Source organism: Excalfactoria chinensis, chromosome 9, assembly GCF_039878825.1.
Source record: "Excalfactoria chinensis isolate bCotChi1 chromosome 9, bCotChi1.hap2, whole genome shotgun sequence".
Taxonomy (NCBI): Eukaryota; Metazoa; Chordata; class Aves; order Galliformes; family Phasianidae; genus Excalfactoria; species Excalfactoria chinensis.
In genome coordinates this window covers 5471626-5499529 of record NC_092833.1, presented here as the reverse complement: position 1 = coordinate 5499529, position 27904 = coordinate 5471626, and the positions used below count along the sequence as shown (strand labels likewise).

The 27904-nt window shown below is 39.8% G+C and overlaps 1 long non-coding RNA gene across 2 annotated transcripts in view; it reads right to left on the bottom strand.

Moving 5' to 3' along the window:
* Positions 1–5552: 5552 nt before the first annotated feature.
* Positions 5553–27904, bottom strand: part of LOC140255992 (uncharacterized) — a 46603-nt gene continuing 24251 nt past the window's right edge. For both annotated transcript variants that reach the window (XR_011904629.1, XR_011904630.1), the window contains exons 2-3: positions 10258–10429; positions 5553–5688 (exon numbers count right to left, since the gene is read on the bottom strand). This is a non-coding gene — a long non-coding RNA (uncharacterized lncRNA). The remainder of the gene's footprint in view (positions 5689–10257; positions 10430–27904) is intronic.

Genomic DNA, 27904 nt, shown 5'->3' with positions numbered 1-27904 from the left:
TGATCACATGCACAAAATAAGCACGTAAGGATGGTAGCAAATGGCACAGTGCATTAAACGTGCTCTTAAGTCAGTGAAACGGGAGCGTCTTTATTCCTAGAATTGCAACAAAGCTGTTAAGCAGTTCCAATCAAATTGGGGAGTGCCTACTTGTATGACTGTGGATCACTGAGGATTACCTGCCATGTAAAAACTGTTATCAAAACAAGAATCCCTTGTTGCAGAGATTTTGAAGAACTGTGGGGTAAATTCGGTATTCAATCTCTAAACTGACTGAACTACAAACTTCCCCTGAATTTCATCACAGCAGCTCAAATGCTCACCTATATTCTCCAAACGTGTGCTACACAGACTAGAAGAGAACTGCTGCTTCTCATTGTGGATAAGAGTGAGGCTGGATGACTGTGCAAGCAAGGATGAGGTAGAGAGTTAAAAAAAAAATACAAACTGTGTTGACCAGACATTTGAATAACTCAGCAGTGAAGTGAATAGAACAAACAGAACAGACAGAATAAACAGAACAGCTGGAAGGGACCTTCAAAGATGATCTAGTCCAACTGCCTGATCACTTTAGGGCTAAGTTAAAGCACCAAGGGCATTAAAAGTGGGTATAAAGTATCAAAGACATTGTACAGGAAGGCACAGGGCATCAAACACCTCTCTAGAAACCTGTTCTAGAGTGTGACCACCTTCCCAGTAAAGAAATACTTACTAATGTCCCCTGAACCTCCCTGGTGCAGCTCTGTGCCATTCCCACACATCCTGTTGAATTCAGTTGAATACTAAATTCTGTTTCAAGTTAAGAGCAACCTCGAGCATTAAAATCATACGTAACTAAATATGCATGACTTTAAAGCAAAATTTTTGATACTCTCTAATAACAAAACTAGACTAGCAGTTCAAATACATGGAGAAAATCATCAGAGTCTTTTCTGATCTACAGCCTTCAGCACTACCCAAAGAATTCCTTAAATGAAGCAAGTCCTCAAATGGAAATAAAAAATGCGAATCTCAACAAAAAGGTATCATATTTGTGCTGTCATCTTTCAGCTACTTAAGTATCCTTCAGATACTTATTGGCGATCTCCATACCAGCACAGCAGAGAGGAAAATTTTGGTAAAAACTACTTTAGCACCACGATAGATAGTGAGAGCAAGACAAATTATTGACTTCACTGCTAAAAATATTATAGTTACACATGTTCAAATCTTGTCAAGCAGTTGCCTCTTTCATTCCTGTATTAAGGATTTCTTTTAGTGGATATCTGAAATATTGTATGTGTCTATCACCACAGCAGTGACATTTGTTATTTTGCTCATCAAAATGTCACCTGCCTATCAAGATAGCTAGAATAAGTAGGAGTGGGAACTCTCATGGAGTCATACACAGGCTTTTTTCTGCCAGCAGATGTATTATGAGAGGCACTTACATTGGCATGGAATTGCAACAGAAGTTAGCTTTCCTGACTGCAAAATTAAAGGAATTAGCAGTTGCCTCAAAAAGATGCTTCTGAAATTGCTCCACAACATTAAGGGAGGGGCAGTGGGACTGTTAGACCAGCCAGTTCCTGACAATAGAGGCTTGTTCTCATAGTAGCTCATATTTGTAAAGGACTTTGAAGATGAACAGGACTCCATAAATGCTTTTTAAGTAGTACAGCATTTTGAACATTCTTAGCTAGAACACTCAGTTGCTCTAAAAGCCTGAAGAAAACCTTAGCCAAGGGCCTAGTAAGGAGCCAGATGACAAAAGAGACTGGAAATAAGGACGTTAGATAAGTGGAAAGCAAATTCTAAACAGTGAGGTAAAGACAAAATGAAAAGCCAAGCCTATAAAAATACAGAAAGGTTTTTGGAAAGGACACCATTATGACAAATCATCAACACAGTTTAAAATACACTGTATTTCTCCACCTACCCCTGAGTAGATCTTAAGTACCCTTCAACGCCTTGGAGTCAGATTTCATGCCAAAACGTCTGTGTTACTAGTTTTGCAAGTGCTACCACTAATTGAAACCACGTAATAATGCAGTTCTAAAATAAGGCAGGCAGGGCATCCCTGCTGAAAAGCTACCCAGCAGGACAAACCCTTTGTTCTCTTCTAAAATGAACTAATTCAAGGAAATGTTGTCTAAATCATTTCAACTAAATGTATGCACAATCTCCTCTCTAACATCCCCCCACCTATAATTTTCCTTGGTACTTATCAAAGGACTTCACTTTTCTTGTCAACTGCAAAAATGGTTTTAATATGCACACTTGTCATTTCTAGGTGTATAAATTTTGCTTTTTCCACAGATCTTACATGGCACATATTGTGATCACCTGTGGGTAGGGTGGTTAATTAGCAGAGTCCAAGCCTCATTTTATTTCATTTATACCAGAGAAATTTAAACCAGGAAAATTATCACAGCCACAACTCAGTACTTTAACCCCCTCCTTTCAAGGCTGATTTAGTAATTATATTTTAGTTGAATGTGTTCAGGAAGCTTTTACACTGCTTGTTTTCCTCAATCCTGTAGTCTCTCCCCCTTCCCAGCTGCCCTCCACCCTGGCTCTTTGTTTTTCTGGATAGTGTTAGCTGCATCCATTTAAGAAATTAGAAAATTGCAGCCGTCATTATTTGGTTGATTGTAAGATCTACAACATGCAGAAAGAGTTAAGTGGGCTGGGGGTTTGCCTCCCCATATACTTTTAGCAGTACTTCCATTTGGACTAAAAGAAAAGGGTAACAGACAGATCTCTGTTGTCAGGGCTAGGATGTCCATGTGGATCACCGCAGTGTGTATATATGAGCATCCCTTGAGACCTGGCTTTTTAAACCTCAAAAGGCACCTTCATCAATGTTATTAGCAGTAACTGAGTAACATACATGAACACCAGTGGAACAGGTAGTATGGCTGTGGCCCAGACCTGAACTGCCCTGATTAAAAGAACGTTCCCAGTCATAGTGGATGGAAAAACTGATAGTTGGGTGTAAATGGTAACTTGCAACTACCTAATTTGCAAGCCTGATAATGAAGGCCTTGTCCACAATGTTCCCCTTTTAAATCTATCACTTTGGACACTGACTTCAAGATACACTGACTTCAAGATTTAGGAGGATTTCTTGGAATACAATGACTTATGGAATCTTTTCTTTTTATTCCCTCTGAACAGGCATTAGGAAAAACAAGCCTGTGGTAACATCAAGATTCCAGAAAAGGATTGTAGTTTTTCAGTTGAAATTGCAAAGTAGTAGAAAAATAGCACTTCCTTTCCAGTCCTCCCAAAGGTCTGACCTTAACTGATGCTAAATTATACCCAATTAACCATGTTTCATCACACACACAATACAATTAAATAGGCTTTGAGTAATGGGAAATCTTTTGTGGAATATGGAACTTCTGAGGGGAAGGAAAGAGTTTTCTTTAAAACAAGACAAATGTCTGTGGATTTTGACTGAACTTACAATGTGCGATTAAGGATTCTCTATTCACCTAAAAACTGTAGCTCTCATTAAGTCATTAACTGAAGAAAAAAAAAAAAAAAACACCATGAATTATACCTAAGAAATCTAAGAATCAACCTTTTTTTCTGGTCAGCAAAAACCAAAGTGTATTGTAGCACTATTTAGCCTCAGATTTTGAGGAAGAAGCCTGATATTTTATTGCTTTCTCTCTGCCTTACTAAAGCCAGCTCCTGAACGCTGCCAAGGGTTGCACATTGCTTGTCTAGCTTAATGGGTGAGTTATCAGAATGCAAGATATAAAACAGCCATCAAAGAATTAACGAGAAGAATTTTGAAAGCTGAGGAAGCCTTCACAAATCCCCAGAATAGAGAGCAATCTGTTCTTGAATCTTCTGGAGAGAATTGTTAGGGCATCTGCTGCTATGAGTCTTAAAGCAGAGTGAATAGACAGAGGGGTTCAGATGCATGAGCTATACTTAATCACCAAATAATAACAGAAAGGAACTTCTTAAAAACTCTCAGTGAGATTACGCTCAAATTAGCTACACATTCAAGTTTTAGAGCAACAATTTCCTCACTTCTATTTATGGGGAAATTGTAGTATTTATACCAGCCACAGAACTTCCTGCATCACATGGCACAGATGATTATTTGATATTGTTTGACATTATGATAATTGACTCACCCTCTATATTGCTTCATCCAAGGTCCTGTTGCAGATTTTCTCACTGTGGAGCTCAGGGAATGTAAAGCTCTTCTCAAGGTCCCTTCCTGGAAGAACAGAAATTTTAGCCTGATGCATAAACAAGTGTTTTGCCTTTGAGACTTCGTGTATCAATCTGAGCTATATCTACCCGCTTACTGCTTTTTTCACAGCAAACACTGACAGAAAGATGGACAAGAGTTTGATTTTTATGTAGTTCTTTTCACACTGAAGTTCTTCCACTAGATGTAGGCAAGCAGTGTGCCTTGTCAGAGGCTGTTATGTGTGTTTCCTGGATAAGCAGAATAAAGCAGTCAATTTGTGGTTAATGATAATCTTCATAAAGCTCCAGGCAATGACAACTTGTTTCAATGGGATAGTAGAAAAAACCTGGTGGGGGACTCAAGGGGTAGCAGTATATCCCCATTTTTTTTCTTCTCTTCTTTCCTCTCTCACTAAAACTCTTTAGTTCTTGGAACCAAGGGAATAGTAACCTCCATTTTGCCTTTCATCTCCTCCTTAAAGTGCCTTTTTCTCATTCAGTCAGACATAAAATACTACACTTTGCTGCATAAATGATGAAATATCGCAGGAGTGTATTTCAGTAGTATTAGATGCCTAAACATGTAGTTAGGAGCACAGCAGGAATTTCCAAAGGAGAAAGCAAGAAGGTAGTCAGTGTGAATTAGGAGCATTTCTGTTCTTTTTCAACTGCTCGCATGACTTCAAAGAAACAGAACCTGAAACATCTCGCTGTATTTCCTCCTAAGGGTCACAGGTCCAACAGGCATTTCTACAGGAGAAGGACTGAATCATTTTGGTTAAATTAAGAGGAAGCTTGAATATTAATTACAAGCAGAGGAGCTTCTATTTCTGAAGAGGTACTGAGCCTGTTCAAGTTTACCCTGTTTACTGCAGAACAAGACCCATCTCTGGCACTCATGGTAGAAGTCCCTGAGAACATCACAAAAAGGTTCCCTGTGAGGCCCCCAGATAATGATGCACTAGTGATATATGCTTAAGTTCTGGGCATTAATAAAAATGCAGTTAGGTTCAAAAATGCTCAGAGCAGCAGCAATTACTTGATAAATTCAAAGAATTATAGGCTGCTTTAAAAATAATGTAGTATTCTTTCTATTTTTCTACTTACCTTTACTGAAGGTGTCTCCTATACTATCTACCATCCCACCCTTCCTCTTTGCTTTGAGTCACAATTAGAATATATTTTCATAACAAAAATAAACATCTCCTCCTGTCCTCCCAACTGTGTTTCCCACCCAAATTCCACTATGAATTAGGACAAGTACATATGTTCAAAATAACAAAAAAAATATATGTCTTCCCTCCCCAGCCCTGTCGCCTTTTCCACCCATCACCTCAAGTTTCCTGTAGGGCTGTAGCACTGCTGATGAGCTGAAGATGCCAAGTCCATCCCATTTCACTGAAAACTTTGAGAACAATACATGATCGGGGAACCAGTCAGCGGTGTCTCTGTCACACTGGCACAAAAGGACGAGGCAAGTTGGATGAAGACCTAATAGGAAAACAGAAGGGTGAAGGTCATACTTCATGAATCTGAAGGGGTTTATACTACAGAGCTTAGTTTGCTGACAGACAGGCCATTGCAGAAGCATTCCTGCTGCGAACACAGAAACCATTTAAGTATGGTGGGGAGGAAGAATATCCTAGCTGGGCAAATTTGCATATCTTGTTCTAGAAGGATTAAAAAGTACATGCCAAGAAGAGTTATTCAGGAGTCCCTTCACTGTACCAGCAGAAAATTACAGACACTCAGTAGGTTGACACAGCATGTCCAACAGTCTTTTCGTTCTGTAAGTATGTAGTCTGGTTGAAAACATCACACATTTTTTCCCCTAATACAAATTATAGTTACATTCAACACCTTTTTCCATGCCTCAGAAAAGTTTCTCTGTCATTCAGTTGAGTCAGCTCCTACCTTACACCTAAGAACATTCTGGAACAGGCTTATTTGTTTTTATAGGTTATTGATAGAAATACTGGAAACATTTAAGTAATGTCTGTTTTCTGAGATTCTTCTGTACTGTTTCTATTCAATAACAATGTCTGATTTCCAAGTCTAACAAGGCATCACCTTTTAAAATCTGACCAAGGATTTTTTAAACTAAATCTTGCTTTCTACATCTCTGCTTTCAGGCTCTGGCTCTGAGCTATTGCTGAGTCTTTATCTCACTGCTGAGCTGAAACTTAGTTTTCAGCCTTATTTCTTTTAGCCTTTTAATGGCAACTGGGGTAGCTACCCTAAAGACAAATGATCCGGTTGTGTTGGTTTGAGATCCAAACCTGGCCCCTCCCAAACACTTTTCTATAGAATTTTACCCCACATGGTTGAGGATGCTCTCATTTTAAGTGACCCATCAACCAACAAGAACCATGACCACAAACAGCTGGAGAGGTTCTTGCTCCTTTAAACAAACTTGACAGATGCAGAAATAAAGTGATTTTGAGCTCACCTGACCCAGGGGACTGCATTAATAAGCACCAGGCCACAGACACTGGCTCACTTTGCTGCTGGCTGAAATGGCACGTTATATATAAAATTGCTTCATATGGAGTTCCCTGTTCCTAGTGTCCTATGTTTACACATGAATTTCAGATATGGCTGATACACTTTCCCAAGGGTAAAGCATGAGCCCAGTTAGGAAAGCAGCCTCAGCCTCTAACTCTGTCAAGCATATGGACAGGCAGGTGCAGCAGCATTTCCTTTCTTAACAAAAAACAAAGCTTGGTCAAAATAATACATTGTCACTAGGAAATATTCAGCTCTGATCTTACTGTTAATTACAGCTGTTCATGAGGGCATTATCCAGCAGTCCAGAGGAGACTAACACAGGACATAAAGCTATTCTTGTACATGTATCACTACTCCATTCTCTATTCCCGTTGCTTTGTGAGTACTGTAGATAATTTGTATTAAGTTGCTCAGGCTTGTGCTGGCTGCAAACACAAGGGTCAATAAGCTTGCTAAAGGTAGACCCTGATTCTGTATGTTGAATAATTCATCTGCATCCCAGCTTTCTATTGCTTAATCTCACAACCTGCCCACCATCTTAGTGACCCCAATATCTACCAAAGAGTTTGTCAGATAAGGACAGTTTGATCTTTAAAAAATAAGAGCAGATGGCAGCTTGGCTAGGGATGAGTGTTTCTTGTGTACCCTGGCTTTGTGCTTCAAGAGGGTGAATCTCAGGAACACAGCCTGTCTCACCACAGCCCCCCGTCCCTGGAGGATGAACTGTGTTTAGCAGATCACCTATCTTTCAGTTTGTGTTAATCTCTGCCCTGGGCACGTCAGCTTGGAGGCAGCGCTAATCAGACAAGTAGCAGCTGAGAGCAGAGGGGCAGCATGGCAAGCGGCCAGCTAGATGGGCTTGAATGGAGAGGTGGAAGGGACTATAGGCTCTCTATAGCAGTGCAGATAGTACATTCTCAGCACCGTATGGCACAAATGCTTCACACCGAGACTACTAATAGATCTTTCACTGCAGCCAGTATTCCATACCATTTGTACACCAGACAACTCTTGCTCTTCAATAACTTCTTTGGAAGGAAACCCTTCCTGACCTTTCTATGTTTGGCACAAGGTGATGCCCTTAAGGTAGGATGAACGTATGCACAAACTATCTACATCCTGACATCAATGCTAAGAATGTTTAGTGGTGGAGGGGACCCAGCAAAGAGTACAATGAGGAATCCTAAAATTCAAAGTACTTGGTTATCATCTCTAAGGAACAGGCATCTACTTATGCTATTGCTTTTCCACCTGTGTTCAGGCACACAGCAGGGCAAAGTCTTAGGTAAAACTTTTTAGTATTCCTACAGACATGAGAACTCTGTGCTCAACCCATCATGAAGAAAAACATATTTGTATTTGTACCGACTGAAACTGCTCAGGGATCACACTTTTTTCATTAACAGTACATTTTGCCAGCATAAAATTAATTCTAAGCTCATATCATACCTTGGAGAGATAAGGCACAGAGTAGCAGAATTTCTCCTTCTATTTGGCTGTTAATTTTTTATTTGGGCAATGCTGAAAACACGCTAGATGCTGTGCAAGCATGCCCAGGAGGAGAAAAAATAGATATACTGAATCATTTACAGAGAACAGGTTGGTGCAGACTTTCTGCTGGGGTAATCAGGCAGGGGAGAAAGGATTAATGCCTCTTCATTATTAAACTTTGGTATGCTTGTCATAACCTTCTACCAGCTTTTGCATTTGCTGACTAAAACCTGGCTACCAGATGGCATTATTTGGCTTTGCCTATGCTTCTGAGACACCCTAGTATCTCCTTGTATCCTCTCCAGAACCCCTTGGTGTGTTGTTACACAGCAAGAAGAGTGAGTCTGGCACCTTTCATTAGCAAACCATGCAATAAATAGCACAAGATCCACAGGAACAAGCTGATGCTGTTTAGATGCTCATTTAAGTCTATCATTTTTCTGGCTGATCTTCTCTGGATTTTAATTTATATAATCATTTTGTATGTCTATTTTAATTTCTGAATTTGTTTTTCCTTTTGCCTTCTTGCATCAAGAAAAGTAGGCATAAAAGCTTCACTCATTTCTCTCCCATTAGTTTTCTGTATTTATAATTCTAATGCCACTATTAATTGAAGTTAACCTCTACATTTGCTGATATAAATAGAAAGCAATTTGGCCCCAATATATCTTCCACCATCTTCCAAATATTTATATCCTGCAGTGTTTTTGGTCCTCCGCCTCACCCCAGTCATATCTGTCAGTATTTTTTGGCTTTTTGCACACATTATCAAAAATAATTTAATAAAACTGACTTTTGTAAGCAGAATTTTCACCTATTAAGTCCCTGTGAAGCAAATGATGAGATTAAGAAGTTGTAGTGTTTCATAACCAGTTGAGCAATCAACCCTACATACTACAGATAGCTCTATTTTAGTTCAATTTAGATTCTTCTTATATTCTCTACTCTTCTCAGTCCAGGACAACCCTTTATCAGCAGTAAGTGCTGCTGGGAGCTCTGCCTTCCACCTCCTATCTGGCTGAAGTATCCATGGCATCTATGCGAGGCCCCATAGCCTCTCCAGCTCTTCTCCTCAGAGATGGCTCCTTTGAAGCCCAACCAGGACTTCTGCAAATACCGGTTGCTCCAAATAAGTGTCTGCTTGGAACACAGACTCTGCATTAGGAAAATCCCTCAGTAGGATCTATTTAAGATTATTTCATGATGGCTTGTTATTACCTAATATTAAACGTATAAAAGGAAAATCCATGGTCTTTTGCTTGTACATAAAAGGAAAGACCTTGACATCTTGCTCCCATGGGTTGCATTGTCTCTTGCAGTAAGTCTCTTCAGACAGGATTTGGTGCGAACTACAGCACACTTCCACACACATTTGCCTCCAGTCTTGGTTCTGTTTTCTGTAGCTAAATCTCAAGGACCTGGTTACAAAATTTTGGAACTGTATGGTTCCATTTGGCAGTTCTTCTCAGTAATATCTATCGCTCTACCACGCTTGAAAAGTCTTATAGCTAAATTGCACACAGCTATCTGAAGATGAAGCAGTGAACACAGGATCTATAACTATTCAATTATTGTATTTCTACAATGCAATTGCTTGCTCACTTAAGTAAATAATGCAAATGAGCACAATAAATCCCTGCAATAAAATCATACTCTACATACGAAATCACATTTGTCACTTACATTTGAATTCTTCTAGTGATATTAGAGAAATCCAGTGACATGAAGAGAAGGAATAAGCTTTATTAACTTGGTCCCTCAGTATCCCTATGGGACCAGGTTCTGCCATCATCTATGCTTGAACATTTGCTTTTTTTCCCCTTATTAATCCAAGATGGGGCATGGGACAATGGTAATTACACTCCCAAAATATACCACTACATAGAGTGGTTCCTTGCAAGGAAGAGAAACAAATGTTGTCTTTTTTCTTTCTCACCTGGTAATTCAGTGCTGCACTGTTTCTTTCTCCTCAGTAAACACACAATAAATTCTCCATCTGTTGTACTTCCTAGGACATTTAAACTGACATCTTATTGAAACCCAATAACAAATAAGACAAACCTCAGATATTTGTGTTGATGCACAAGCAGTATGAGAGGCTTCTTGCGACTTTCATCTGTTAGTTTCTCTAAAGTCCACAAGGTAGGGTCTGCAGTGACAGAAGTGATAATTCCACGTCAATTTTCTTCATCCCTCATCTTGCTTGCAGGGCAGTGCTAGGTAGCAACAGAGCCTGGTATAAAGAGTAACATGCATAGCTGAAATTAAAAGACATTTGTTGCTGCTGGAGACCCTTTGCTAGAAACCATCTTGGTTGTATTACTCAGTGTAGCAGAAGAAAGGATTCCATTTGTTCATAGAATTTGTATATATGCACAACTAATATAAGTAAATAAATCTGCTGTATAGAATCTCTCAAGAAACCAGTAATATATTAACTGAAACCAATGGCAAAGACCTGATGTGACACTCTTCCCAGTGGAGAACATCATTCAAATGAGCAGGGACAAATCTGTATGGTCAGGTCTTGGACTGATCCCCTCTGTGCCACAAATGTTATTGCAGCAGCCCTCACATTCCATCCTTCTCTATAGAGTCCTCTGTGCTGTTGCCTGGGAGTGTCATTATATGATTCACACTGGTAGCATCTCTCACAGCTGCCCTTGCAACACAGATCTCTTTAGAGATGCAAAAGTCTTTGCTGAAGAGACACACGCAAAGCCACCGGATGCATAAAAGGGCTGAGAAAACTTATCTTGGTGAGCATAAAGGGAGTTTACCAGTGATGTCAGTGAGGTCAGGTTCCCACCTCTAGTTCAAGCAAAACTGAAACGACTGAGATCAGGTGATTGGAGAATCATGTGAGAATTACAGCCACCAGACAGAAACACAGTAAGCTGCCATGTAAATCTTTGGTGCAGCAGGGGACCAATGACTATCAATTCAGTTTTATGAGCATATATTTATTTATTGATGCCACCATTTCAAGACAGAGCTTACATGTCCTAGGGAAGTACTGCAAAGCTCCCACACCTTGTTATACAGATGCATGTAAATCTGTCATGTATAGTAAATGAACTCAGAAAGATTTATTTTGGAAGCTGCCTTTCCAGCCTCTTCTAATGTTAGCTCCAAGCAAACACACAAACAAAAGCCTCTCAACCACATGTGGAGAAGCAAGTAGTTGGTAGCATTTATATCACCTGTCCTAGAAAGCTACTTTGAGCCCATGTGATGTGCCAGCAACAGAAAGGTCAGAATGAAGATGCTGGCAAGTGGAATGGCAGGGTCATATTTTAGTAAAGAGTGCAACTGTGCTACTGCATCAACCTTTTGGCTCCCCTGTCCGTCTGAGTCCTGGGACTGCTGCTTGGCTTGGGCACAGCACACAGGAGTGGTACTGCACCCTCCTGCAAGCAAACCTGTGCATGATGGGGGGGGGGACGCTCCAGGAGGGGGCTTGATGAAGAGGAATGAGGAAGCTGTGCTCAGCTTCTAGAGCAGAAAACACAGGCACAAAGAGCAAGAACAGGTCACCTGCTTCAGTGGCTCTGATGGCATCCCAAAACAACAGACCCTGAGAAGAGCCAGAAGTGTCAATGACCAAGGCAACCAAACGCAGGGCCAGAAGAGCTCAACCTCAGGTAGCAAACAGGAGAGAAATCCCAGAATTCTGCAAATTCTGAGGAAGTCCTAACCTCATTTCTAATCTGGAGTTACTCTTCCTAGCGTACACCGGGTTGAATGAATAAGCTAACAATTCCCTAATTAACGCCTAGGGAAAGGTTCTTTCTGAAGAGCCCCAGACTGCCTTAATTTTCAGGATGATATTCATCCATGGCACAATGACTTTGCAGTACAATTTGATTAATAAGTCAGAGACAGATCACACCTGACAGATGCATCAGCAAATATGAAAAGACCTTCCCCATCATCAGACTTGCCCCAATGTTGAAAAGAGAGACACGGCCAGAAATTTTTGACTGCATGTGTTTCTGTGAGTTACTCTACATCGTCAAAGAGTAATTTCTGAAGAAGTACAGATTCTACAAATTTTAAATGTGAGTCTTCCTGTGGTGCAAACCACTCCCAATCAGAGAGAGAAAAGGAAAAACACTGAATCAAAAAAAGTGACTTTTTCCAATTTAAAGTAGAGAAGTGTAATAGTTCTGTTTTCTAATGTATTCCAAGGACCATATTTTGTGTTCCAGGGTGGAAAAAAAATGAATCTAAAGTCTTTAAAGTCATCATAGAACAGATACTGTTGTTGTTCTCTGGCAATCTACATTAAGCAGGCTTGAAGAAATGAGAAATGTAAAGAAAAAAGAGAGGTATAGGCAGCTGAGAAATATTACTGTATACTTAATTCAGAAAAACAATGCTCTGTTGTCATCTCCCTGACTCCAAAGACTCTAATATCTTAAGTGTAACACCTTACATCTTTGGAATGAAATAATCTCAGACAAGTGAGGACCCATCCATAGAGCATCTAATAATATCACAGAGGAGAGAAAGAGACTTTTTTTTTTTTCAAGTTGCCTTTATCTCTCTCCAAATAGCTGTGCAGATGCATAGCACAGCCAAACAACTCTGCAAACATTAACACTTGTGAATAGTTGATAAATTCTGCAAAAGCCAATGTCTCTACTAGCTCTGCAATAAATAGAGACTGGAATTGATCAGATTAATAGCTGCAGTGTTGCAGTCGAAAGCCAAAAGCCAGAGACATTTAATAATGGCAAAAAATGTAAGATGGCACCTTTTAAACACTTTCATGTTTCTGAAGAGAACTTCCATGCTATTTCTCAGCTCACAAAATCATTATTTCTGGAGGACTTATCATCACCTAGCTTACCAGCTGGTGGGCGGGCCAGCCCTTCACTGTTGGTTTGTCTTTAAAGGATGGCATCAAAATCAGTGAAGAAAGTGGCAGTGATTGCTAGTACAATTTCCTGCTTTAAACACAATGAATAAATCAGCATACAGAGTGAACTAAAACAGAATAGTAATCAGGATAGATGGTAAGCTTGCTGCCTGTCTTTCCATGCCTGTCCTAAGCTGTTCCACTGGCCAGTGAGGCTGAAAGCCCTTTGGGACCCAGGATGTATCCTGCAAATATCCTGAAGTCCCTGTCACATTTACAGTTCTGCACTACTATTACAGCCAAGTTGCAGATTGCAGTGCTGTTCAGAAAATTAAATGCTTACTAAAACAAACAGGACCATGGAGCTCAAACACAGTGCCTCTCTGCTCTGTCCCATTTTAGAGTATATGTCCTTGTCCCTCATTTGTACAGCAGAGTATCCCTGATATGCAGCTGAAGTCTTTGCAATCGCTACAAAAAGCATCTTACCCCGTATACTATGAAAGACACTAACAGCAAGACTCTATAGATGTGCTGTAGTATACCAAGAGAGAAACAAAAACATGCAGTATGAATTTATTTTTGATATCAGCCTGAGAAATAATGCCAGTTATTTCTACTCACCCTTGGAGTTACTGCTCCAAAGGAATGTGCTAAATCCTGTGCATTTCTCATGTGTCTATTTGAATATGAAGATTCAACAGCATGAGGCTACATCTGTTCTAAAAAGAAGAAGAACAGGGCTTGGCATCTTGGTGTTCACTGTGCTACAGTTTGTTGGGCTCCTTGCAATGTTGTTAAGATCTACACTTTTAATATTGGCTAGCGATGCTGCCATTTTTGGATTGTAAGCCTAAATTGCCATACAGATGCTGGATGTTCTGAGAGTGAGTGCTCCAAGCTGCTTTGAAAAGCCTTAAATGAAAATTCCAATATTATTTTGGGAGGCACTCTAGAATTATAAACTGCCTAAAGATACGAGTATTTCAAGTGCTCCTGAAGATAATAGTGCTTGAAAACCTCATGCAATAGTATTCTGAGATGCAGAGCTTACTTCCCATTATATCTCCCTTCTAGAGTTGATAAAACATTATCTGCTACTTCTTTCAGAATTCATGAGAGGCTCTATGAGACTTAAAAATATCATGAATTTGGAGTTGCTGAGCTGAGTCAGACACCCTGTTGCTCCGTTGAGAAGTCTGAATATAAACTAAGATCTGATTTATTCAAAGGCAAAAAGCACTCTATTTTTTTTTTTTTTCCATGTATGTGAATTTTGCACGTCATCCCAGTACTTTTGGGTAATGCTACACGATCTGAACCAAAAGGGAGCCTGCGGATGTCTGAACAAGCAGAGTTTAGTTCCAAGCAGAATTAAATTAGGGATTCATGGAAATGGCATCATTTGAACTTGGAAACCTCAGTTAAAAAACAAAAGAAAAACAAAAAAAAACAAAAAAACAAAAAAAAAACCCAACAACAACAAAAAACCAGCTCCCAAAGAGCTCAAATTCAAAAACACAAAACTAGAGAAGCAGGTGCTGCCAACTGCTGTTAAGCAGTACTTTTTGTCACTAGCTTCACATTCCTATTGCAGTGGATTCAACAAACAGCCAGTGTAACATCTGAGCCTTGTACTGTTCAGCTCCATCCACTTGGCCATCTAAAACCACAGTGTCTAAATCTGGTTGCCTGTGCAGCCTTGCTACTCATTCCAAATTGACTGAAATGTCCAGAAAGAGTAAAATGAATATACCTTTGGCAGTACTAAAGTTATTTGAGATAATTGTCTCCATAGATTTGACAAAAAGCTGAGTATAATTCAAATCCAAACACAAGCAACCACCTTGGAAGGTGTGCATCACTATTACTTTCTTCTATTTTAGGTCGGTCCTGAGTATGATTGATTTCACCTGGTAGAATCTGCATTATTGCTAACAGGGGTATGAATTCCTCCCCCAGTGCACAAATTTCACTGCTTTAAAAATTAATTAGTGAATAACTGTTTAAAATATTTTTTAAAGGAGTTTCAAAGCTGCAAAATGAAGAAATTGTTGAAATTGGCACATACGAGGATCCGCTTTAAAATGCTTGAATATGTAGAAAGTACTGTGTGACTTCTCTGATGAATAACAACTGAGCAGCACAGCTTGACTTTCAAATATTCATAATCAATTCATTAAATAAGGAATGAATGAGAGAAAATTAGGATCACAGATACTCCACAAACAGAGGGGAAAGCTAAATGACAATTCTGATGTGTCCTCCCAATATTTTCATGAGAAAACTATATTAATATTTAATGCCTGAATTACCTTTTTCAGTCTGCTCTAATTCAAGTGAATTTTCCTTCCCTGTGAAATGTCTGCTAATAGAATACTAATGCTACTGGTAGTTGCTTGCGGTACAATACTAAGGCCACTAATAGTGGCTTAGTATACGGGGGAAGGCAGGAGTTAATGTTACTAATGTCTGCATCTGAAGATGTTATTCTTAACTCTGAATTGGGGAACGTTGTAACCATGTAAATTTATACACTAGCACATTAGAAATGGAAGCAGAGTGTCAGAGTGAGCTATTTAATCTATCTACATCAGTACTTAATCTCACAGATGGCAAACAAGCCCAGATTTGAGAAACAGACTGTGAGCAATACTGATACTAGAGAAAAGCATGTCCCTAAAATGGCAGAAGCTGGGGTGTCTAACAGTAACATCAATACACTGAGATTCTATTTAGCCTGAGTTGCCAGAGATGTGCCCTGAGCTGCCAGTTGTTTTTCCCAGGTCTGTGACCCGCTCTGGGATCAGATGTGCCGTTCTCTCCCTCTGAGCACCCCGTGACCATGGGCTGCTGAGTGCTCCCTGCTAAGGATCTCCAGTGCGGTGACTGGGTGAAGCTTGCCCAGTGTAGGAGGTTCCTGGAGGAACCCATGCCTCCTGCTTTCAAGCACCTGGGTCTTAATGACTGCCAGGTCTTCTAAGCCTGCAAGCAGAACTGGGCCTCAGCCTTTACTGCTTCCAACCATGTGTTTCAAGAGCAGATACATACCAACCTAAGATTGTTTTAGCTCAATCCAGATCAATGTTACCAAATGCTAAAGGATCAACTCCCTTCTATACCTTTAGAAAACTAATAGGATTTGATGCACTCACTTGATGGGAGGGAACATATTATTCTGCTTCATGCCATATCTTTGCAGCTTAGATGATGTGAAGATGAGATGTCCAGGGAAATAAAAAGCATTTAGAGTTGCCAAGAAATTCATGAAGAAATGAAGGGCACCACCTCACATTCACATGCAAATAACATGTATACATTTAAAGGAAATGAATGCTTAATGAATGCATTAAGGGTTATTTTAAGTGCCTGCTGCTAATGAATCCTCAAGCTGTTTTCTGATCTCTATAGAAATGACTTACTTTAAAAACAATGCTTCTATACTAAGATGTTTAAAAACAAACTTCAGTACAACGCCATGAGGACAGGACACAAAACAATGCACCTGTGAGATATCTCTAACTGCAGGAAGAAATGCCAGCAACAGGGGAAAAAGAAAGATCCTGAAAAAGCTTGAGCATAACATAAAGACCAGCCTTGGTGTTCAAATGTTCTCAGGACTTCCTTGAACTCTGAGTTCATGCTAAATTTCTTTGACAAATCCAGTTTACCAATCAAAATAAGCTGGACAAAGATCATGTAAATTAAAAATTACTGAATGAGATCTACTCTCTGTTGGGGTTGAGATGAACTGTATCAATCAATTCCAACCAGCATAGTAAAACCATGAGAATCACCTCAAATGCACAGAAAGTTGGGAGTTATGTTTTTTGTAGTCCATCATTCTCCTATCCTTATACATTTGATGCAGAGCGGTGCTAAATTCAGACTCCTTCCTGGTGGAGGATGAGCAATAACCCACCTCAGAGGCAGGCAGAAACATTGCTGCCTGCCCAAAAAATGGATTTGGACATTTTCTTACTTTTTACCTCACTCTAATTCTATTCAAGCATAGGAGCGTAGTACACCAGTGCAGTATGAGGTGGGAAAGCATGCTGGGTTAATCCTGATGTCTGCTCCAACAGTAGACTTAGCTGACAGTGCTAAGCCTTCTTTTTAGCTAATCTTTGCAACTGATTTGTATATCTGAAGACACACTAAGTTACAGGCTGAGCCACCTCAGACTTCAGGTTTACCAGAGGCACACATACAAATTCTAGAGGATTTTAGAAGATTCTAGAAATGCTTCCTATCCAAATACCAGCAAATTGCTCTAGAATTGAGAGGTGTTTTCACTTTGTTGCCCTTCCTAACTGTTCCCTTTCACATGGAGATCAGGTCATATCCAGATATGAAAACACCCTAAGAATATCAGTTGCTAAGCAATTGTACCCAACTTGTTTACAGAAGCAGAATCTTTCCCTACACCTTATTGCCTCTATGGGATCAGTGGCAGTGGCTATAGTGAAGGCTCTTATCAATAGCTGTAGAAAAGGAAGGACTTTCTGCACAAGTGCTCAGAGGATGACACTGAGCACTTTTGGGCAGTGCCCTACACTGTGAACAAAGCTGTGCCTTTTTCTCTCCTCTTTCTGGAGCGCATGAAGCGCTCTGCAAGCAGAAAAACAAATTAGGTCATTGACCTTTCCCATGACCTTGACACAAATTCCAGCCTGCATTGACCAGCAGAGTGCCTGCTTGAATGGGACCTGTCCTGTCCTCTTTCTCACCATGCCTCACCCATTTCAAAGCAGCAGAAACAGAATAGAAAACCAAAGTTCAGATAGAAAGCAGGATTATTTTTTTTTAATAACAACACCCTCTGTGGCCTCCCTCCCATCCCGATTTAAGGAAAGTAAGTTATCCCATTCTAATTCTGATCTTTAGCAATGCTGACAGCTTTAATGCATCGTAGATCCTTCAGATTGTATTGTTAAGCCAACTCACTTCTACAAGTTAAACTGAAAAAAAGACAGATGCCATAACTTGTGAGGCTGATAGGTAATGACAGTTGTGCTCTGCATTTAAGCATATAGTACATTTCATTCCCTCTTGTGCAGCATCCTCTCATCAGAGAGCACCCAAACACTTTCACAACAAGAACCATCCTTAACTGTTTGCTTTATGGGCCGCTTCTGTCATGGGAGAGTAACACAGGTCATTTCTCCACCCTCCTGGAGAATAAACAGTAGTACAGAAACTTCAGTTGTTTATATTAAGTTCCTTATAAGCAAAAATTACGTAAGTGCAGTTTTCAAAAGGGCTTACATTTAACTCACATCTCCCATGGTTAACTTCTACACAATGCTATAGGAATGTATGCGTACAACTTCTTCAAACACAATGCCTGCTAAACTGTGTGGCTGCATACAGTGTATACAGGTGTGTAAGCAAGCATTCAGCTTTGCCAGGCCTATGTACTCAGAGTGAAGCCTGTAACATTCAAGTCACAGGCAGCAGAAGGATTTGTTTTCTGCAGCTCTTTAAACACTGCATGTTAGGTCTCTGCAACTGGAAAATCCCCTGCATAGTCCCTGACCTGCTCCTATTGCAGGCTGGGGTAAATAAGTGTGGAGAGGGATTTTTTGAGAGTAGGCATTACACTGGTACTAATGAGAGGATAAAATGCATTAAGCTCTACTCCTTCCCTAATGAATCCATGCTTATGTGGGCTTGCTCAGACTTCATGCCAGTGATTTCTCCTTCTTCAGAAACGGGACTTGAAAAGAATTGGGAGTGTGACGTGAGGCCATTGAATGATAAACAGAAAAATGTTGTAGCAAATCATAATGCAATTCAATTGGCAGAAGTGAATAGGAGGGTCCAGATCCATGTACATAGCTCCATCATTCCACACACACTTCAGGCTACTAGTCATTTTTGGATCACAGCTTGAATATGCATTATACATACATATATACACCAATAAAATGTTTTCCGGAGCATTCATCGCAGGCCTAATTTAGTCTCTTGTAAATCAATAATGAATTCTTGGATTTCTGTCAACTGAAACAAAGTTAAGCCAATGCTAAACAGTTTTGAAAAAGTCACCCAAAAATTGTTTCCAGCCATTCAATTCCCAGTAAGGATTTGCCCCTAAAATGTTGCAAGCAATGCAGACACACAGTTCCAACACGCTGTCTCTCTCACTGTACAAACAGGACCGAGTGGTATGTACATGGCTACCAAACTGGACACATCTGTAGGCATTTGATTTGCTTGATAAATTCAAGCATGTGCTCAGCACGTATACAAGTTATTGCCCAGATATGTTTGTAGAGGCAGAGGGTGGGAATGTTTTGGGTTTAGGTAACTTTTCTGTTAACAAAGAAATTTTTTTTCCTTAAGCTAAGCAACCTTGAAGAAGAAAGGCGGCCTTAGTTCAAAGAAAAGCTTTGGGCCTTGTTTAAGATTATCTTGAAACTTGCTCAGTGTTTTGTTGCTCTAAATAATTATGCCAGCTGCAAACCATAAGGATTAAATATCTGATCCTAGCAGAAGGCTAATCTCCCACAAAGGGAGATGAGCCAAAGACTACATCAACTCAAGCAAGGATTTCAGTATTGCTCCTGCGTGTTATAAGGAAGGTGTCCACGTACAGTCCTGGCAGAAAGGCAGGCAGATGAGGAGGGAGGAAACATGCAAGTTCTACCATGGGAATTTCAGATGAACTGTATGATTTTTATTTATTTTTTTTAAGCAACAGGAAAGGAAAACATAATTGGGAGGATGTTGGAAATCAAAGCAGCAACTTTTTACAGAAGGGATGATGACTTTTCCAAATAACTTCAATAGAGATCATCAGAGCTATTAATATTCAATAGGTAAGAAAGCTCTTTAGAAATAAATTGAGAAAACAGAAGGAAGCAGTTGCATATCCAAAGTAGAAATCAGTTATCATTCTAAAGAGTGCCCCTGGGGACCTGTGCGCTTCTCCTTGGTGACAAAACCTACAGTTTAAATTGGGGTTATTTAAGCTTGGTAGTCAGTTGTCATCAGAAGCTTAGTGAGGATGACCTTGATTTCATTTCTCATCTGTGAATTACCCTTACCACTTCGGAAAAAGAGAAGCTGCATTTCCTGCTCAGTGACTGAGAGGCTGCTTCTTCCTTGGCCCCAAGCTGGGGCTGATATGGGGAGGGCTGTATCAACTTGATCTGGGTGGCTCTCCCAACACACCAGGAGGACAGCCATGGTTCTCAGCTCCCAGCCCAGTTTCACACACACACCAGAATTTTGCTGCCAATCAGAACAGATTCTGCAGCCTTCTTCCTCTGCCACCTCTGTACCATGCAAGCTTCATAAACATTTTCAATCATCATAGCTATAAAGAAGCAAAGCTTTATCGTAACAAAATACTTATTTGTCTCCTTAAGTGCTTGTCTGTAATTCAGTTTAATGATGCTGCACTTTCTTGTGGTGTCTCATTGCCCAGAAGGTAGTTTGTATTGATTTAGTCATTGTGTAGATCTCAGTAACAAACAGCCACATAAAACACAGACTGGAAGAGGAAAAACCTTCCTCAGGTGGAAAAACACATTTATCAAAGTAATGAAACTTTTGATTCAAAGAATCATTTAGAAGAAATACAAAAAAGAAATATAGTGCTTACATAGAAACCTTTATGGAGAGGACAGGGAGATACCCACTCAGTTAGTTGTACTTTGCCCTCTCCTAAACAAACTGACCAGTCTGAAATTCCCATCATAGACCGTGAAATACTGCTCTGTATGCACTGCATCAAGTCCCAGTGAGTATATCTAACATGCACAATACTTATCTAAATTCCAAAGTGATGATTTTCTCACAGGTTTGGCCATTAACAAATACGAACTCTATTCAATTTATTTATTTATTTTTGGAGAAGGCGATTTATAAGTGACTAATAACCAAATGTTATATGGTAAATAATCAAACTGCTATGCTAATGTATTTATTCGATGATCTGAATAATAAGACCCATCATCTGCATTGCTGACACTGAAAGAAAGCTCTTCTGAGGCTGGGAACACCATGTACTTGGTCCATCTCCATTTAGCTATGACAGTGATGCCATAATCTCAATGCAAGTAGTAGCTCACCAACCCAAACAACTTTTAAACACTTTGAACAGATAAGAATAAAACAAATCCTTCCCTTCCAGCTCCAACACAAAGACAACTCTTTCAGTCATGACTGACAGATACAGCTAATCCTTAGATCACACCAGTGTCCTCCTCTCCCATGGCAATCACACTGCACCTTTCCAGCTTTTGCTACTATGCACACTATGTAAGCCAGCAGGCAACATCCTGAGTTCCTCTCCCTCATGGGGAAGCATTATGGCTGCATTCACTTGTCAGCATTGAGTTCTAGGTATCTTTATTTTCTGTCTCCCAACAGGAGAAGTAACGCTGAAAGGCTGTGCACACCCTCTGCAGAAGTTCGGGAGCCAGAGAAGTGCTTTGCTAAGAACTGTGCCTCGCATGGTGGCACTATGCAGGACTTAGGAAATCTAAGGCTTGGGACCTTGCTGTGAACCCCAGAACAGAGAGCTCCCAGACTGAGCACTGGTTCTCATCCCAGAAGTAAAACTTGAGTGTTCATTCATTCTCTCTGTAATTCACCACTGCTCACACTCACTGGTGAGTAGCCTCCAAGCAGTCATAACCAAGGGGCTCTGTAAGCATTTGTCACCAGAAACATTTTGTGCTGACTTACAATTCTCACACTGCTAATTATCTGACTGGCACAACCCAAAAACTAAAATAATAATAATAATAATGGTCATTAGAGTTGCTTTTAGACAGTGTCTAAGTTCCTGATTTCTTATGCCCAGCTGAGATGGATGTGCTTTTTTGTGTAGCACACATCTGTAGACAAGCAAAACTAATTTTTATGGCCATGCTATTTTTTTATTGGCATTCATTTCTAATGTTCTTATCATATGGTAATATTTGTGACAGACTTCAAAACAAGTGAAATAAGACTTACAATTTGAATAATGTTGGAAATAACCACATAGATGGTTTCCCCAGAACAGTAATCTAGCACTAATTGCCTTGGCCGTACCAGAGGAAAAAGAGTCTTGGTTAAAGGCCTGGAATTCTCTTTTTCAGAAGATGCATAGGCCTGGAAACATATTTGTGTTCTTAACTGTAAGCATGTGAATAATCCCATTAGAGAGATTTTCTGACTGGTTTTCTGCTTGAAGTTAAAATCACAGTAAGTGTTTAGAGGATCTATGCCTAAGGCAGGCGTCAATATTGAAAGAGAAAAGCTGGTTAATACAGAGTGTTTCTTTTTTAGTAATATCATTTTCTGTCTCGTCTTTTCTCTGCAAATTGCAAGAACTGAAAAATCAATTTTGTTTTTAATAAATAATTCATTACACCGCTGATGTTTTGCACTTGCTCTGTGAAATCACCAGAACTGGGAATTTCTACCAGTGTATTTTGTGTCATTTTGCATGGAGCCCCAGTGAGGAATAAATGCTACAAAATAATTGTTACTGGCCACTGCATTTCAAAACTTAATTTTGGTCACAAACTTTGCTTCTTTCTTATCTATTTACAGACTTATCTAAGCCATGCTTAAATTTATCTGAAGTAGACACTTCAAACGAATTAATAGATTCCTAAAATAAAAGACACCTCCGTAAGAATTGCTGATTATTTGAATAAAGACAGTAAAGACCCAGTTCCTCTGATGATACTTTCTGTACGTACTTAAAATTTGGATAATGCATAGCATAAGAAATGCCAATACCTTCACAGCATCTGCCTGCTTCCCCATGCAGTGTTCACAAACTAGGTAATTACGTTTTGCTAGGTGCATGGTGCAGGAGTTGGGACGAAGACTGTTGAAAACAGGACTTAATATTAAAAGTAAATCTCTCTCAGAGAGAAGCTACAGGATGTTTCCAAAAGCCCTGAGAAAAAGTAGATCAATCTAATGTAATCTGCAAGATTGTCTTCATTTGACTTTCAGAATAGATATTCAAGGTGTAGCTGGTGTAAAGGCAGTATAATGACTTAGGTAATTTCTAAGGAAAAGCAGCAACGATTCTATGGTAAACAAATCCCAAGAGAAGCCGCAAACATGCATCTTTATCATGCAAATCCATGACCTTCCTGAATTCTATTCAGAAGCAATCAAGATTTCATTACAAACAACCATTCTCCTTACTTCCACATAAAATAAATCCAGCCTCTAGAACAAAATGGAAAAAGAACACAGAATAATATGATCAAACATCCCAGAGTTACTACTTTTGAAAGGGCAATTTGTCTACATTACACACCCTTACTTTCAGTCATGAATAAAATGCTATCTGTTAAATACACCACTCCCATATTTTCATAGTCAGCAAAGAAACTAGCAAGTTGAAACTCACATAAATTAGTCTCCTTAGCCTTTTCAAAGGACTTTTTTGAAAGCCTACATCAGTTGCCATCTGGGCATAATACAGCCCTGGCTTGTCAGCCTACAGAATGTACTTGCTCATAACTTGAGCTCTTCTCAACTGGTTGTAACTTGTGCAAGGATGGGATTGCAGGAGGTTACAGCAGCACTTTGTTTACATCCCATTAATGATATTTCCACTGTAAGATGGCATCTTACTTCTCTGTCAGTAGGATTAGCTGTGTTCTTTTCCTACCAAGAATGTCACATGTGGGCATCTGACACAGAGGAGCCATGGCGACAGGATGGCATCCTAAGCCCCAGGTTCCTGCTCTGAGGCAGTCTTCGGAGCTTTCTCTTCTCTCCTGCAGAGAGGACCTCCAAGGATGAGCAGTGCTTCAGGCAAAGTGTCACAAATCTCCCACACAGTCTCATCAGTGACAGTAACATTGGCAAACAGTATTAAAAAAAAAATAAAATCTCTAAAGAGCAGTAGCTGATTATTTCTGATGTCTTTGAGTTTCTAATTTGTGAAACAGATGACAGCACCAACAATCAACTCTTTTTTAAGTCAGAATTACCCTACTTTTACTTTAAGGTATCTCTCCAGAATTTCTGAAGTGGAGAAGTCCAAGAATTACATTTGGTTCTTTCTTATAGAATTTGCCAGGTAATTCTTTTATTTCTCAATGCATGCTGTGATTGCATCTGGTAAGCATTTCTAGATGCCAGTATAACAGCGAGCAAGCTTGGTCCAAAGGGAATCCAACACATGCTTATGGACAACTGGCAATGTCTTCACATTGTACACCTTCCTGACAGATCAGAGAGGGCAAGAAGAACTGGATACATCATACATTCCTTTCTCAAACCAGGATTCTCTGATCCTGTCTTGGATTCACTCACGGCACTCCCTACATCTGCCTTCCTTGGCAGGATTAGCAGATGTAGAGAGACAATAATTACCACACTATCAGAGATCAGAGTGAAACTTTTAGGGATGCTGTTAATAGATAGGTTGTTGGATTCCCCATGATGCTGTGCCAAGGGTTTTTCCTGCCTCCTCATCTGCAAAGCTTCTGCAGAAGGTTGCTTTCCCTGAGCTCCCCAGCACAACTAGCTTTCCAGAGATTACTGTGATGGTTGGTATTAATTTTCCTGGGAGACTGAGAGAGAGTTTAGGTACTGCTCTCTACTCTCTTGAGATAGAAAATTAGTATAAGCAAGCATTTTTTCCTCTAACATTTGCTGAAAGTTGCACTATAAGACATAACATGAAAACAGTTCTCTCTGAGTAGTGCAGTAAAGAATGGAGCCTGGTGAGCTTCGGGTATCCTATTTACCTAAATAACTGTCTGTACTAAAGACTCTGCATGTCACTACTTCCATCTGCTGAAAGCAAATGACCTAGCAGAAGTCAATTGCAAAAGGATTTGGTCATAAAGAGTTTGACCAGCTACATTTACACCTTTTTTCAAGTGTCAGAAAGACAACTTCCAAAGGATGATAAATACAGATGACTAAATGTAAGTCTGAGGGCTGTTTTGTGTTTCATAGCTTCCTCTGTGGCCAGGTTTCCAGTGCAGGGTGCTTCCCTTGGAAGCCCAGTAAGGAGGCAGCTACTGCCCATTGGGGCTGGCAGAAAGTTGTTGGCTGTGTATCGTCATGCACACCATCATGGCAACTAGTCTGCAGCCTGGGTATTTTTCATCCTAAACACAGCTATTAAATACATGCCCTGAGAAAGTATTTTCACCAACGTGCAATTCTGCTCTGGTCTCCATCTCTCTGCATACAGATTTCAATAGATACTGATGACATTTTATGTCAGATTAAAAAAACAGAAATGTGAGAATAACATTGAAACTCATCTCCAGCACATCTGAAGTATAGAATATTTATTTTTTGATGACTGCTTATTGGTTCATAAAGAGTGACTTTCATCTAAAATATAGTCCTGTGTTATGGAGGGCGGTGGGAAAGAAGGAGAACAGTGGAGACACCTTCTGATCCCCAAAGCACTTCTAGATATCAGTAGTTAAGGAAGGCCTAAATGGAGCTTAGTAGCGAAGAACACAAGTAAGCCTTAAGGAATAAATTATTTTAAATGTAATGACTACCTCTAAAAAAACCTAGTAACTTCAATGTCGTGCTTTCTAAAAGAAATAGGCAATAACTGTATCTTTAATTGCATCCTAAATAGAAAGAACTTCAATAAAGTGAAGTAGTCTGTAATGAAAGGTTATATAATGAAATAATTGAGAAGCACCCTTATAAACACCACGTGGCCCTTGTACGCATTCAAGAACTTCCAATTTACCAGTCTCAGTTGTTTAACATTAAGTAGGAATTTATCTTTACGCAGCCCGATGTTACCAGGATTCCCATATTACTTTGTGTCTGCCCATTCCTGATTCTACGTGATGTTCACTCATCTCTGGAGCAAGAGGAAAAATTGCACAGTCCAACACATAACACTGCCAAAATCCTGCGACGAGGCCATTGCTGTGAACCAGTTAGTAAGGTAATTCTAGAAGTCTGAGTTTGTTTCCGTAGCTACATAACATTACACAAATATTTTGGTTGCAATTTTGTGGCAATGGTTTCTGTTATTTGATTAAAATACAGTGCCCTGCTCCTTGGAGCCTCAGACTGACTGATATCAGTGAAAGCCCTTTGGAAGTGCTACAATTTAAAATTACATCTTACCCTGTTTGAAAGGATATTTTTAGTCTACTTATTCCAAGTACAAATATAGTTCTATACATCACTGGTTTAATGTCTCTCTTTTGAGCTGGTCAGAAAGACACTGTGCCCACCACCAAACATCAACAAATAGGTATCCTTTCTTTTTTGCTTCTTCCCTGTTTTTGCTTTTCTTCTCCTTTTTTTTTTTTTTTTTTTTTTCAAAAGCAGCATTAAATGCTTTACAAAACAAAATATCTTGTCAGCAAAGGCTGCACATCGAACCCCTTTACTGCAGTGACCTATTTACAGGAAACACTCCTATTGAGAAAGGTTTTTTTTCCAAGATCTAGCATTGCAAACAAAAACATTTCTAAAATTAGGTGGAAAGCATTTATGGGATCCCTGAACAGAGATAAGCAAAAGAATAAAAGGCAAGAGAAAGGAAGTGGTGATGAATCACCACATAGTCAATAGGAGTGATGTAGTGCATATTTCTATGAATGGCCATTCTCTGGCTTTATTATCAACAGCTTCATGCATTATTTATTACTGATTATTTGTTTGGGTGTCAGGGGGATGCCTGTGCCTGCAAACCCCTAGAAACCAAAGTTTTATGTACATACAAAAGGCACAGCAGCGACAGTGCAGGCAGTCACATCCCTGTTCAGCTGTTGCCCTTGACCTAAAGGGACCCTCCCTTCCACACAGCAACCCGACAGCACACATTTGGTTTCTGTGTTAATGTAGCTCTGGGCTTTTCTTGAGCTGGGTTTGCCAGTTGTACTGAGCTGTGACAAATTCTTTGAATAGCAGGAGGGCTGGGCTGAATTTGGATTTGAAGTAATGCTGGAGGAGTGTGGGAAGAGGTCAATTGTTTTTTCTCCTCAGCATGTTGCTCTTCCAGTTGGAGCCTACCTAAGCCTTCCCATAACTTACACACCTGAGAAGGTAGGGAAGAACATAAGGACTGAGTAGGCTCTGCAGCTCTCAGCCCAATAGGAAACAGGACAGAACAGCAGAGACACTTCTGGGTGGTGCTTCTCAGCATTTCACATTTGGGAGGCACAAAAACCTAATACCTTTGATATCATGGACTAAAGACTGAAATATGTATTTGGGGAGATGGTTAATTTTTCTTTAGAGGCAAATGACAATGAACAGAGGAGCCTGAGGTCCAGAATCTGAGGAAGGAACGTAAGATCTCTGCATATGCAGAGAAAGAGCTGCAGCTGAGAGGTTATGACACAAGCAGACAGGTGTATATGAAGAGACCACCCTGAGAAACGCATGCTATTTCTAGAGACATACAACCCTAATGGTTCATAATAGTTATTTACACTCAACTTCTTTGTTAACGCCTGATTTTGGACATGAACTCCCTAGTGTACAACAAATAAATACTTTACATGAGATGGGACTGAGTTTCAGTGAGGAAAGTCAGGGGATTTTTTCTTCTTTCTTTCCTTCCCCTCTCCCATCCCCTTCTATATATATATATATATATATATATGGTTTATATATTAACAAAATTCTACCCAGAGAATTTGCAAGAGATGCGAGTCCTGTTCACTATAAGGCCTTGCAAATCTGGACACACACACTCCATGACCTTTGTGCGTCCCAGTTCTTCCCTCACAGAGTCCGATGAATCTCCCTGTCACATAAATGCAATCTGAGGCTACATCCTTTACATTTCAGATATCACTCAGATGTTTGTGTCACTGAACAGCAGAACTGTAAAAATAATGCACGTATTACAGTAGGATCAGATGA